At 35.8% G+C, this 11,206-nt stretch overlaps 1 long non-coding RNA gene across 2 annotated transcripts; it reads left to right on the top strand.

Annotated features, from left to right (window-relative positions):
• Window positions 1–2,248: 2,248 nt before the first annotated feature.
• LOC145319462 (uncharacterized) lies at window positions 2,249–9,187 on the top strand. Of its 2 annotated transcripts, XR_013879854.1 has the most exons (6): window positions 2,249–3,468; window positions 4,190–4,249; window positions 5,010–5,096; window positions 6,863–6,919; window positions 7,590–7,655; window positions 8,560–9,187. It is a non-coding gene; the product is annotated as an uncharacterized LOC145319462 (long non-coding RNA). The 2 variants fall into 2 exon arrangements; XR_013879853.1 differs by lacking the exon at window positions 8,560–9,187 and having other exon boundaries at window positions 7,590–8,276.
• The last annotated feature ends 2,019 nt before the right edge of the window (window positions 9,188–11,206 follow it).

Raw genomic sequence — 11,206 nt, 5'->3', positions numbered from 1 at the left:
TCCCAGGGATAAAAATGCCGTTAATGTTTACGCCGTTCCCCTCGCAGGCGGGGTCGATGCCGTTAAGGATGTTGTTGGGGTAAGTAAGTGTCCCGTTTACCAGGAAACGCGTGTATGACATCTGGTGTTCATACACTGAGACTGATTTCCCTTCAAAGTTAAATATTTTAGTTTTGGACATGGTGTAACAGTCTTCATAAGTTACGAGGTTCGGTATCTCTACAAGTGCTGGAGCAGCGAGGTGTATGTGGCTATATCTGCCACAATACCAGTAATGAGTACTGGTTCGGAGGTGGCAACGAATTCCAGGTATAATTTTTCTTTCAACCTTTTGCAGCAGGTGAAATTGTTTTTGTTCAATATTAGTAATATTAAGAAACGCAGCGCATTCAGAGATTTTCAAACGCGGATTTTCGTTTGCTACACATTGAGTCGCATCTATTTGTATTATTTCGGACGCATTTGATTTTGCCAAAATAATAAAAAGCCCCAAGAATCCCAAAATAAATTTACCTCGAGCTCCTGGTGCCTTTGCCAAATGATGCTGCATTTTTATTTTTATGCTTCTCGTTTTTCTCTGAAATATGTTAATTAGTTAGTTTTAACATATATTTTTTGTTTATTTTCGTTATTATACATACGTAGATTAAGCTATATACATTTGCCACCTTGGTTTTATATAATACATTTATATACATTTTATTTCTTCCTTTTAATTGGGTTATGCAGTCCGATTTGGACATGTATGCGGTTATCCCCCCCTTGTGACCTAGTTTTTCTTTCTTCTTCTAATATATACTTGGGTACTATGCTTTGTTTGTTAACGTTAATAACCTTTTCAGGGCTGGATTGTTTGGGTCTTTGTGCGAAGAAAGAAGCCTCGGACGGGACGGTTTCTTCCAAGAAACTATTTTCGACGTGAATTTGAGGACCGGATGACCGATCTGCGCCAGGGGGTTCTTGGTCTTTGGGCTGTGACTCAAATGGTGAGTTTTTTTCCATTATATCCCCTCCCCCATCACAATCCACCTCCCCCTGGGGTAAATCCTGACTAGTTTCAGGGTTTCCTACTATAAAATCGTCACCATCATTATCTAGGTAGGTAAAATCGTCATTTTCCATACCTTTATTATCGTTTATTTCGGTTTGCCCGGTGTTATCTATTGTTAAGGTTATTTCCTCAGACGGGACGATTTCCTCAATAGGAAAGATGTTAAAGGAAAGTGTTTCCCCCAATAATTCCATTTTAGAATCTATTTTCCGTATTTTATCTCTACTAACAACTTGGTTAGTTTTGATTGGATTTGATCCAAAGGGACTGAGCTCAAAAAGGGCCTCTGAGAATTTTTTTGTTACAATAAAAGGACCCCCATAGAAAGATTGCAATTTTTTACTGACCCCTATCTTGACTAGGTTAAAAAATGCAAAGACCACGTCGTTAACGAAAAGGGGAGATGAAGCCTTCCTAGATTTATTTTGAAACTCTAAATAGATCTTAGATTTTTTGGAAACCTGTGCAATAATTTCTTCCAAATTTTTTAGGTAGTTCAAGTAAGACCTGCAGTCAATGTCCTGCCTTTTCTGCAAGATTGGAGAAAAGAAATCGAGATTGAGAGTTGGTTGCCTGCCGAACATAAGGTAATATGGCGTATACCCCGTTCTTCTAGACGTACTAGAGTTAATTACAAAAGTGGTCAAAGCTAATTTTCTTGCCCAGTCTTTACTTTCGAATCGGTCATCGGATCTTAGACCTGCATAGATGCTTTGATTATGCCTTTCACATGGGTTACTATTAGGGTTTCTTGGGGGAATAAGTTTAGTTTCGATACCTAGTTCATCCATAACCTTTTTGAAAACTTCCCCAGTAAAATTTGTTCCCCTGTCACTTCTCAATGACTGAAATAAGCCGTAGATGGGTACCACCTGTTCAAGGATGACCTTCACCGTGCTTTCCACGGTGGCGTCCTTGATGGGGTGAGCGATAATATACCTAGAGAATAGGTCAACCAGTATAAATATGTAACGGACATGTTGTCCTTGAAAATAGTTAGGGGTTAAAGGACCGATAAGGTCTACTGACACCTGGCCAAAAATCTCGTGACTAATGGCTGAATGGGTGATAGGTTGCTTGTGTTTAGGTACCTGCCCTATTTTTCTTAGGCAGGTAATACAATTTTTGATGCGTGATTCGACAAACTTATTAATTCCTATAAGGAAGAATCTTTCATTTATCTTACGTGTTGTTTCGTTAACCCCCTTGTGACCTATACTATTATTATGTGCCAATTCAAAAACTTTATTATATAATCCAATGGGTACGACGGGTCTTTCAATGAATGTTCCATTGCTAAGAGGTTGTCTAAATATTAGAAGTCCTTCCATAACGTATAAATGTTCTATTAATTTAAAAAGGACCTCTTTCCGGCCGGTTAGTTCAGCTTTTTCAAAACTCGACAAATTCTTTTTTTCGAATATCCACCTACGAATTTCAGATAATACTTGATCTTTTTGTGTTTCAGATTGCCAAACATTGTTCACACCGACTTCCGAAGCCGAATGTAACTCAAAAATCTGGTCTTGGTACGGGCAATCCTGTTCATAAGGATCCAAGGTAAATGAGCTAGTACATTTTTCGCAATCGGTTTCCTTATGTTCTTTGCATAAAAATTGCCCTCTAGATAAATTGTCGGCATTACAATGGTCCCTACCCTTTCGATGAATTACTGTAAAGTCAAAACTTTGGATGAAGTAAATCCATCTTACAGTTACACCATTTATTGTTCCTTTTTGCCATTTTTTGTAATGAACTAAGGAAATCGAATCTGTACGCACAATAAAGTTTCTGAATCTTAAATAATGAAGAAAGGTTTTAAGAACAAATACTAGACATGCTAATTCGCCTTTATAACTTGGATAATTTTTCTCTGCCCTGTTACATTTTTTGGAACATATTCCAATAATTCTTTCTACCCCCCCCTGATTTTGGCTGAGAATTCCAGCGAAATAACTCGTAGAAAAATCCACGTCTACTATAAAGGGGTTAGGATTATCCCACTGGGGATAGCCTTTACTTATAGAATTTGAGAACATATTTATGAAATTTTCCCAATCTTTTGATAGGGAATTGGTCCATTCGATAATTTTATCGTTTCTGTGTTCGTCTAGGGTACAAGAATTTTTAGCATAGGATGGGAAATAGGCCCTATAATAATTGGAGAAGCCCAGGAAACGCTGGAGTTCCTTGCCTGTCCTGGGCCTGCTCCAATTTTTAATTTGTTCTAAATATTCGGGGTTCATTTTAAGTCCTTGGGAACTGACTATATGACCTAAATATGTACATTCAGATGTGAAGAATTTACATTTGGCTAGATTTAACTTAAGTTTTGCTATTTTTAGGACTCCGAAGAGTTTTCTGAGATGTTTCAGATGTTCCTCAACATTTTTTGAGAATATAATAAGATCATCAAGGTAAGATATTATAAATTCATATAAGCCAGGGATAAGGGTTAGGACTTTGTCCATCAAGTGGCAGAAAACACTTGGCGCGTTACACAGTCCAAACGGCAGTTTCTTGAAAAGATACTGCCTGTTAAGGGCTGTGAACGCGGTCAAGTGTTTACTTTCCTTCGAAATGGCTAGCGCATGGAATGCGCTAGTCAAGTCGAGGGTGGTAAATACATTACCAGTGCCTAATTTTTCTAAATTACTAGAAATCAGGGGAAGGGGCCAATTAATTTTTCGTGTTACACTATTAAGCGCACGAAAATCGATAACGAACCTAAGCTTGCCTTCCCCCCCAGCCGTCGGTTTTTTCTTTATCGCAAAGATTGGGGAGGACCACTCGCTGTAGCCCTCCTCAATGACGCCCCCCCTTAGCCAATTTTCAATTTGTTCTTTTAATTTGGCTTCGTATAATGGGTTTAACTGAATGTTTCTAGCCTTAATAGGTTTAGCCCCGGGGATCAAGTCTATTTTATACTGTAAGAGATCACAGTTACCGATATCGGCATCGTCAGCCGAAAATATATCAAAATGATCAAGGCATTATTTTACTACCTTTTCCTTCATCCCTGGGTTATTTTTGATAAGATCACTATTTTCTAAATCTAATTTTTCTTTAATGAATTTGATTCTTTTAAGAAGTGTAGTTCCTGATAATTCATTTATTTGATTAATACTTTTATTGCAGGAATTTGGGGAATCTGATTCGAATTCAAAGCAATATCCAACTTTAACGTTATCCAATAAGGTAATATTTTTTCCTGCTAAATTAACAAAATTTACCCAACATTCTCCCTTCTCATTTACATTATAAATACCCTCCATAAGCATTAAGCCGTTATGGCTTGTCATTTTAGAATTATTTGGGGATATATACAGCTTCCTATTTTTCTGATGAATAGGAATTGTTATCACCGTTGTATTCCCCCCCGGCAAGAATGTTGTTTTCTTTGCTAATTTTACGCATGTTTTATTTTGTTTTAATGTCCCAGTACCCCCCTGGTTACTCCAATTTATTCCCGGGATAAGGGAGTTTTGTTCCGTATGAACATTATTTGTAGGAATTAAGGGTATGTTTTTACTTTCTTCAACTATATTAATTGTTGAATTTTCTATGGGGATTTGCTCGCCAGTGGGGAGCTTAAAGGAGAACTTATCTAGTAATAAATTAATTCGATTAACTTTGAGAAATTCATATCCTAGATTTATAATTTTAGACGTCGTTTCAGGGATGTAAAACGTTTCTTCGAATATTTTATCTGACCCATCAAAGCTGAATTTTAAACTTACATGTCCTATGATATTTACTGGTTTTAAATCTACAGACAGAGCGCTAAGATTGGCGGGGGTGAATGTGATTTTGTTATCATCTAAGATTTCTCTAGAAATAAGGGACCTAAAGTTGTTTCCTGTATCCACTAAAGCGTGTTGCAGGAATTCCCCCCCCACGGGATTAAGAACTTTTAGTTTTGCACAGATAGGCATTATAAAATAAATTATATTTTTAGTCGAAGCCTAAGATGCATATTTTCCAAGATCCCCACCTCAGCGGTTAGACGATGGTAATCCTCACACAGAGACTTCCTGTGTTCCAGGTATAGTTGTCTGTCGAAATTTTTTAAATAATGAAATGTTTTAACAATATGGTTAATTGTTAAAATAATTTTGTATAGCTTTCTGGGTTTCATTAAGTTTTTTTTTTTTTTTTTTTTTTTTTTATCAAGCGCTTTTCAGCTCCAGAAATGTCTCAATAAGCATGAGAATGTTAATAGTTCTAAAGAAACTACTTAATTTTTATACGGGTCCTTATTTATATACTTGGATATATGATAGAAACCTATCGGAATAAAACTGAACTAAAAAGTTTTAAAAGATTGAAGGGCTACAAAGTAGCTTAAAAATAAGTGTTCAGCTTGCAACTAACAAGACATTAAAAACAGACTGACTTATTTTTTGACTTACATCTGTATTTATACAAAATATAGTGTCATTAGTCAGTATCTGATTCACGATACAAATAATTTAAGGTTAGCGCTAAATTATAGCTAAAAAATTATTAGATATGGTTAATATAATAAAGAGGGTCAATGATGACTGGTTTATTATTCTGATATTGTTAGTATTTATACTTAATTTTTCCACCTATGGGGTAGGACAAGCTTATATATATTTACTAGAGTATAATTAATGCTGAAATCAGCTTAAAAAAATAGGATGTGGTTTGTAGTAACTGCTTTGATAGTAACTGGCCTCGATTAATAATGTACATTCACTTTTATATAGACTTTTTATTCCACTGGTAATCCGAGCGGAAGCTAATAGAACTAACTTTATTTCATTCTGCTAGTAATCCTAGCGGAAAATAATTTAATCAAAATGTTTTAAGATTTTATTAATCACATCTTAAGTGATTAAGGATTTTAATTTTTAAATGCTGCTTGGTTGCAGCTCAAAAATGAGTAAATGATAACAACAAAGAACTGAAGGACAACTGAATTAGATTTGAAAATTTGCTTGTATTTATACAGATTTTCCATAGACCCCCCCCTACTTAATCTTATCATTTACTTATACGGACCGCGGTAGCATTCTAGGCGACATCTTTCGGATACATAATAAATTAAATATAGTTCTATTATTGTCACTGTACAAAATGCAATAATATTTATCCATATGGATAAGTTATTATACATAATTGCTGAAATATTTCAGCTACAAAAATCAGAGGCTAAGAGTGAGCAACTCTCAGATAAAATTGATACTGAGGGTTCAACTCAAGAATCATTGTTTATATACAGATAATGCGCTTAAGTTCCCCTAGCGGTTAAAAATTGAACTAGAATGTTTTAGATTCTAATATATATACATTCAAAATATACGATATTTACATTTTAGATAGATCATGCGATATTAAAAATAAATACTACTAAATAGAAAATAGGTATTCACTTATTAGCTTCTTGATAAAGACTATTAGATTTTTAAAAATGGAAATATTAAGTGCATGTGAAATGCTCCTCAGGTTACTTCCCTATTTCCCCCAATTTCCTGTATCAGCTACATTTGGATAGGGAAAGGAGGGGGGAGGAGTTTATTTTGTGTTGCTTAGTCAGACTTAATAACAATAATTTGTTTTATTTTTTCGCGCCAAAGCATTGCTTGGCAAGGGATATTTGATATTAAGGAATTTGCAAGCTTAGCTTGGCATGGGATATTTTGTTTATCTTTCATATCAAAATATGAAACTCATTCAGCAAATTTTTATTTTCTGGGATAGGGACAATTAATATCGCATAAATCCACTTTTACATTTAGTGGACGTGATTTTTAACAATCGCTTGTACATATTTATCTATTTCAGATTCTTCGCTGGCTTCCTGATCCATTTGGTTGATAGTTTTACGCGCATACTGCTCAGGTATTTTATTACTATTACTTGGAGCTTTTCTGGGCGTGAATTTACTCCGTGTTTTACCAAAGCGGGACTCAGGATTTGGGGGCTCCCCAGCTTTCTTTTTGTTGCAATTTTGCACTACATGGCCAGGGATATTACAATGCCAGCATTTAATATTTTTACTCCTCCCATTAAAGGCTCCTATAACGCCCTCGATTTGATCCCAAGCAATAGGATCATCCTCATGGTCTACCCAAGAAGGAACCTCGTCAGGTTCTTCGGTTAAGTTTTCCTTATACATTGCCGTGTTAGTGGGGATATTATCTTCGATAATACTGATTATGGGTTGTTTTTTCGTTTCCGCAGAATTTTTAGGTAGAAACATTTCCATGGCTTGAGAATAGCAAGCCGAAAGGTTTTCCTTGCTAATATGGCCAGACCCATCCCAGTTAACGTATTTCTGTCCGAGATTAATAAGTTTATTTAAGTAAGCGTTGTAATCGTCCAAAAATTGCATACTCTCAACATAATTGGCCATGTCTATGGCAAGGTTGGTATACAGCAGATTTTTGCTAACGTTAAGATAGAATTCTTTCCACTTCTTTTTAGGTATGAGGCCAGGATTCATGAGTTTGAACACCCTAAGTTTGTTTTCAAAATAGGTGTCAAGGGGTTGATTAGTCTCCTGTTTTAGGTTGTAGAAGTACTGAGAGGCTACTTCTGGATCCGAGAAAGGAGTGACCAGCCTCCTAATCATCAGGTAATAACTTAAAGCAGATAAGGCCTGATTTCTTTCAGGCGTAATTAAGTCTCCTAATCGTTCCCCTCTAGAGTCATAAATTCGCTGGTATAAAATATCCTTAAAAAGAATTGGGTCACAGATTCTGTATGTCTTTGCAACCCTCCACATATTAGAAAAGAAGTTATCAAAGTCAGCCCTACCGTCCCACCTAGGGGCATCCCTCGCAAAATCGGAATCCCATTTTTGTCCCTTAATAAAGCATTCTTAATAAAGTCATCGTCGGCGGCGCTAGTTGTTGCCGTTGCGGCTGTGCCTGTGTTTGGCGTATTTCTTGTAGAGGGTCTTGTTGCTACATTGGGTGCAGACCTTGTAGGTCTACGGAGGGGTTCTAACGACTTAATCCTATCAGGGATAAAGGGAATCCTTTCTAGCAAGGTTTTTTCATATTCAGTTAGAGAAGTTTCTCTTACATTCATCCAATTGTCATTATCCGCCGGACCTATAAAGCCTACAATTGAATAGGCCATACAACCTGGGGCTGTCATCCTATCCTTGGCGACCCATTCAACCACGTTTATCTTTTGCTGGACCGATATCCGGTCATAAAAAGTGGCATTAATTGAATCATCACCTATGGTGTTAAAATGAGTCATGTTAAGACTTTCGTTTAACGTTTTTTCCGCAAACAATGGGCCAAGATTTCCGTCCGCTGGGAGTTTTGATACTCTGCGTTTTAGATCTAAAATGTCGGTGTCGGCTAATAATCTGCGATGTGATTCTGTGTCCTTAAACCCTGCCCATTTTGTTTCTAATTCGAGCTGCATAATCTCGGATTCTTGTTTTATTAAATCTCTATAATGTGACGAATATTCGTTTAACTTATCATTTAACGCTTCCGATATGAGATCTTTGATTTTTTCAGGGGAAAGCGGGTCAGCCTGCTGCTGCTGCTGCTGCTGCGAGGTACCAGAGACGGCCGGAGCCGGCGGAGGCGGCGGTTTGGTTTTATCAGTTTCACCTTTCTTATCGGTCATGGTGCTGGAGTGTAGTGTTCGTTAACACTGATTTGTCTACCACGAAACTTTTTAAGAACTTGGGAATATCCCTTTCTTCCTGTTTTAAGGAGAAAATATGGAAATGTGTGAAATTAAATACTAGTGTGAAAATAAAAGGCGGGTTCCTTTTTATCTTTATTTGGCAGTTTGCCACGAAATAATTATTATAAATATTCTGTAACAAATTGTTACTGTAAGCCGTTTCCGTGAATAAACTTAGTTATCAGGAAAATATTAATTTCACTTTGCAATCGAAGCTACTTTACAATTTAATTTTGTCTGTACGCTAATTATCTAAACCTTCCCCCCTCAAAAAATGAGTGGTAGACAAGACTGCGCCAAAATGACGTATGAGGGGATGTACAGACAGACTGGAATACGAGTATAGAGTAGCTCCGATACAATTTAATAATCAATAATCTAACAAAGTATTTCTAAAAAATACACATTTATTAAACAATTAAAACTGGTTAGAAATAGGCAGATTAATGGGATTATTATTATAGGATAGATTTAATATGATATCAATTAAAGGCTTGGACGTCCTGTTTCTTAGTTAGGTAAGAAACGACGCACTTGAACACGTGGGAAATATAGATACCGCCAGCCTAGACATATAGGCTTGTATCTAACCGAATGCAGACGGGAGGAAGCGTATTCACTCTTTGGCCTGCAACAATCAACTCGCCCTCAACACAGCAGGATGGAGTATGGTGGCGGTTACAAGTGGAGGTCTGACTCAGCCAGAGAAGTATAGGAATGTGAACAGGGATAGGGATACATAAACTTGGGTGTTGATTACCACATTATCTTTCATTCTAATCCAACTTTCAAAAATAAGATATGAACATTTATTCAGAGATCTAATTGGTAATTTTGGTGATATATATAATAGTTATTTATTGCATCTTATTATAGACAGCTTTCCACGGATATTAAAATGAAAATTAAAAGATTAAAACCAGTTTTGAAAGACCAAAGTCCAGGGCTAAAAAACTGGCATTAATTTTTAGGAATTTTATTTTAATATTCGTGGAAAATTATGCCGCACAGTGTAAAAGATATAACTTTATTACAGTTAGGGAGTTGAATCAATTTTTATAGAAGCAGAAATATAATCTATGATTATGGTTTGGACCCTCTAAAACTGTAATCTACCTTTCCACTTTCCCCTCTCTTGGTGATACGAGAGCCTATTTTAGTTTCCTGAAAAAATTCTTAAAATATACAAAACATTTTCACTCTTTAGATATGTTCTATTAACCTTCTTTACTCGATGTATTTTCGCCTCTATCTAAAAAACAAATATTTTTTTTTTCTGGAGTGACATAACCGTTTACAGTTTAATTTTCAGTTATCATTTTTATTTAGGAATTTTGTAAGGCTTTGTAAGGAACATTGGTATATTTTGAAGTTCACGATGAAATGTTCCTGTTGTTAACGATTATATTAAAAAAATCTATGGACTAAGGTTGCTAACGGTGGAACGTATAGATTATGCACAAAATTTTAAATGACAATAAAAGGCCCCCAAATAATCTTGTATAGTCATTACTTAACAATGCGCGAAAAAGTCTTTCATGCATTTTTTTCTTCAGTGAAGCTTTCCCTGTACTTCATTTAAGCTTGGCTATTCCAGATTATTTTAAGGCCTTCTTATGTTGCTTAACACGGTTTGTGGGCATGACATGAAGGTTCAGCCGTTTGGCAGCTAGCAGCCTTTGAAGTCCATAGATTTTTGTTGATAATCGTTGGCAGGAATATTTTACCGTGAACTGCACTAGATCCGAGTATTGTCCTTGGTTACAATATAAATTTGCACAGCACTGGTGAAAGATTCCAAGAATAAAGGGATATACTATTTAAACAGATTAGCAGCAGAGCCCCTAGCATCTAGTGCCTCACTAGAGAGCTCTAATTGAAAAAAATAGCCTAAAACCATTCCATTACTTCAAATCTTGAGATAAATCCACTCTAGGAACCTTGTAAATCTTTCCTAAATTAGAGAACTTAATCTTAGACTTCAGACAAAAAAAAACCTTACTACTTTATATAACAGGATATAATATAATTTTCTGAATTACCCTGGTATTGTATACTTTTCAAGTATCGTCACGAACATTTCAGAATTATTTTAGAGGTGCTTTGTTTATAGACAAGAAACTTTTATATACTGCAAAATCCGCATGTCCATTAAGATATCTTAAACTACTTGACTGACGAGTCTTTTATATCGTTAATAGTGAAGCTACACTATAATTTATTTGTTTGTCCATCCATCAGTCAGCTAATCAGTCTTGCCACAAAATATAATCATTAAATAATATAAAATTACGTGAGAAAGGTTTCGAGATTATTTTCTCTACCACTGGGAATAGTATGTAGGTAGAGCTATGATTAGATGAACAAACAAATATAAAATTATATTCCATTGTCCTATACCTGTACTTCTGGGTATAGTATGTAGGTAGAGCCATGATTAGATGAACAAACAAATATAAAATTATATTCCAT

Source organism: Acartia tonsa, chromosome 5 (genome assembly GCF_053477335.1).
Source record: "Acartia tonsa isolate MP-2025a chromosome 5, ASM5347733v1, whole genome shotgun sequence".
Lineage (NCBI taxonomy): Eukaryota > Metazoa > Arthropoda > Copepoda > Calanoida > Acartiidae > Acartia > Acartia tonsa.
This window is presented reverse-complemented; position numbering and strand designations above follow the sequence as displayed.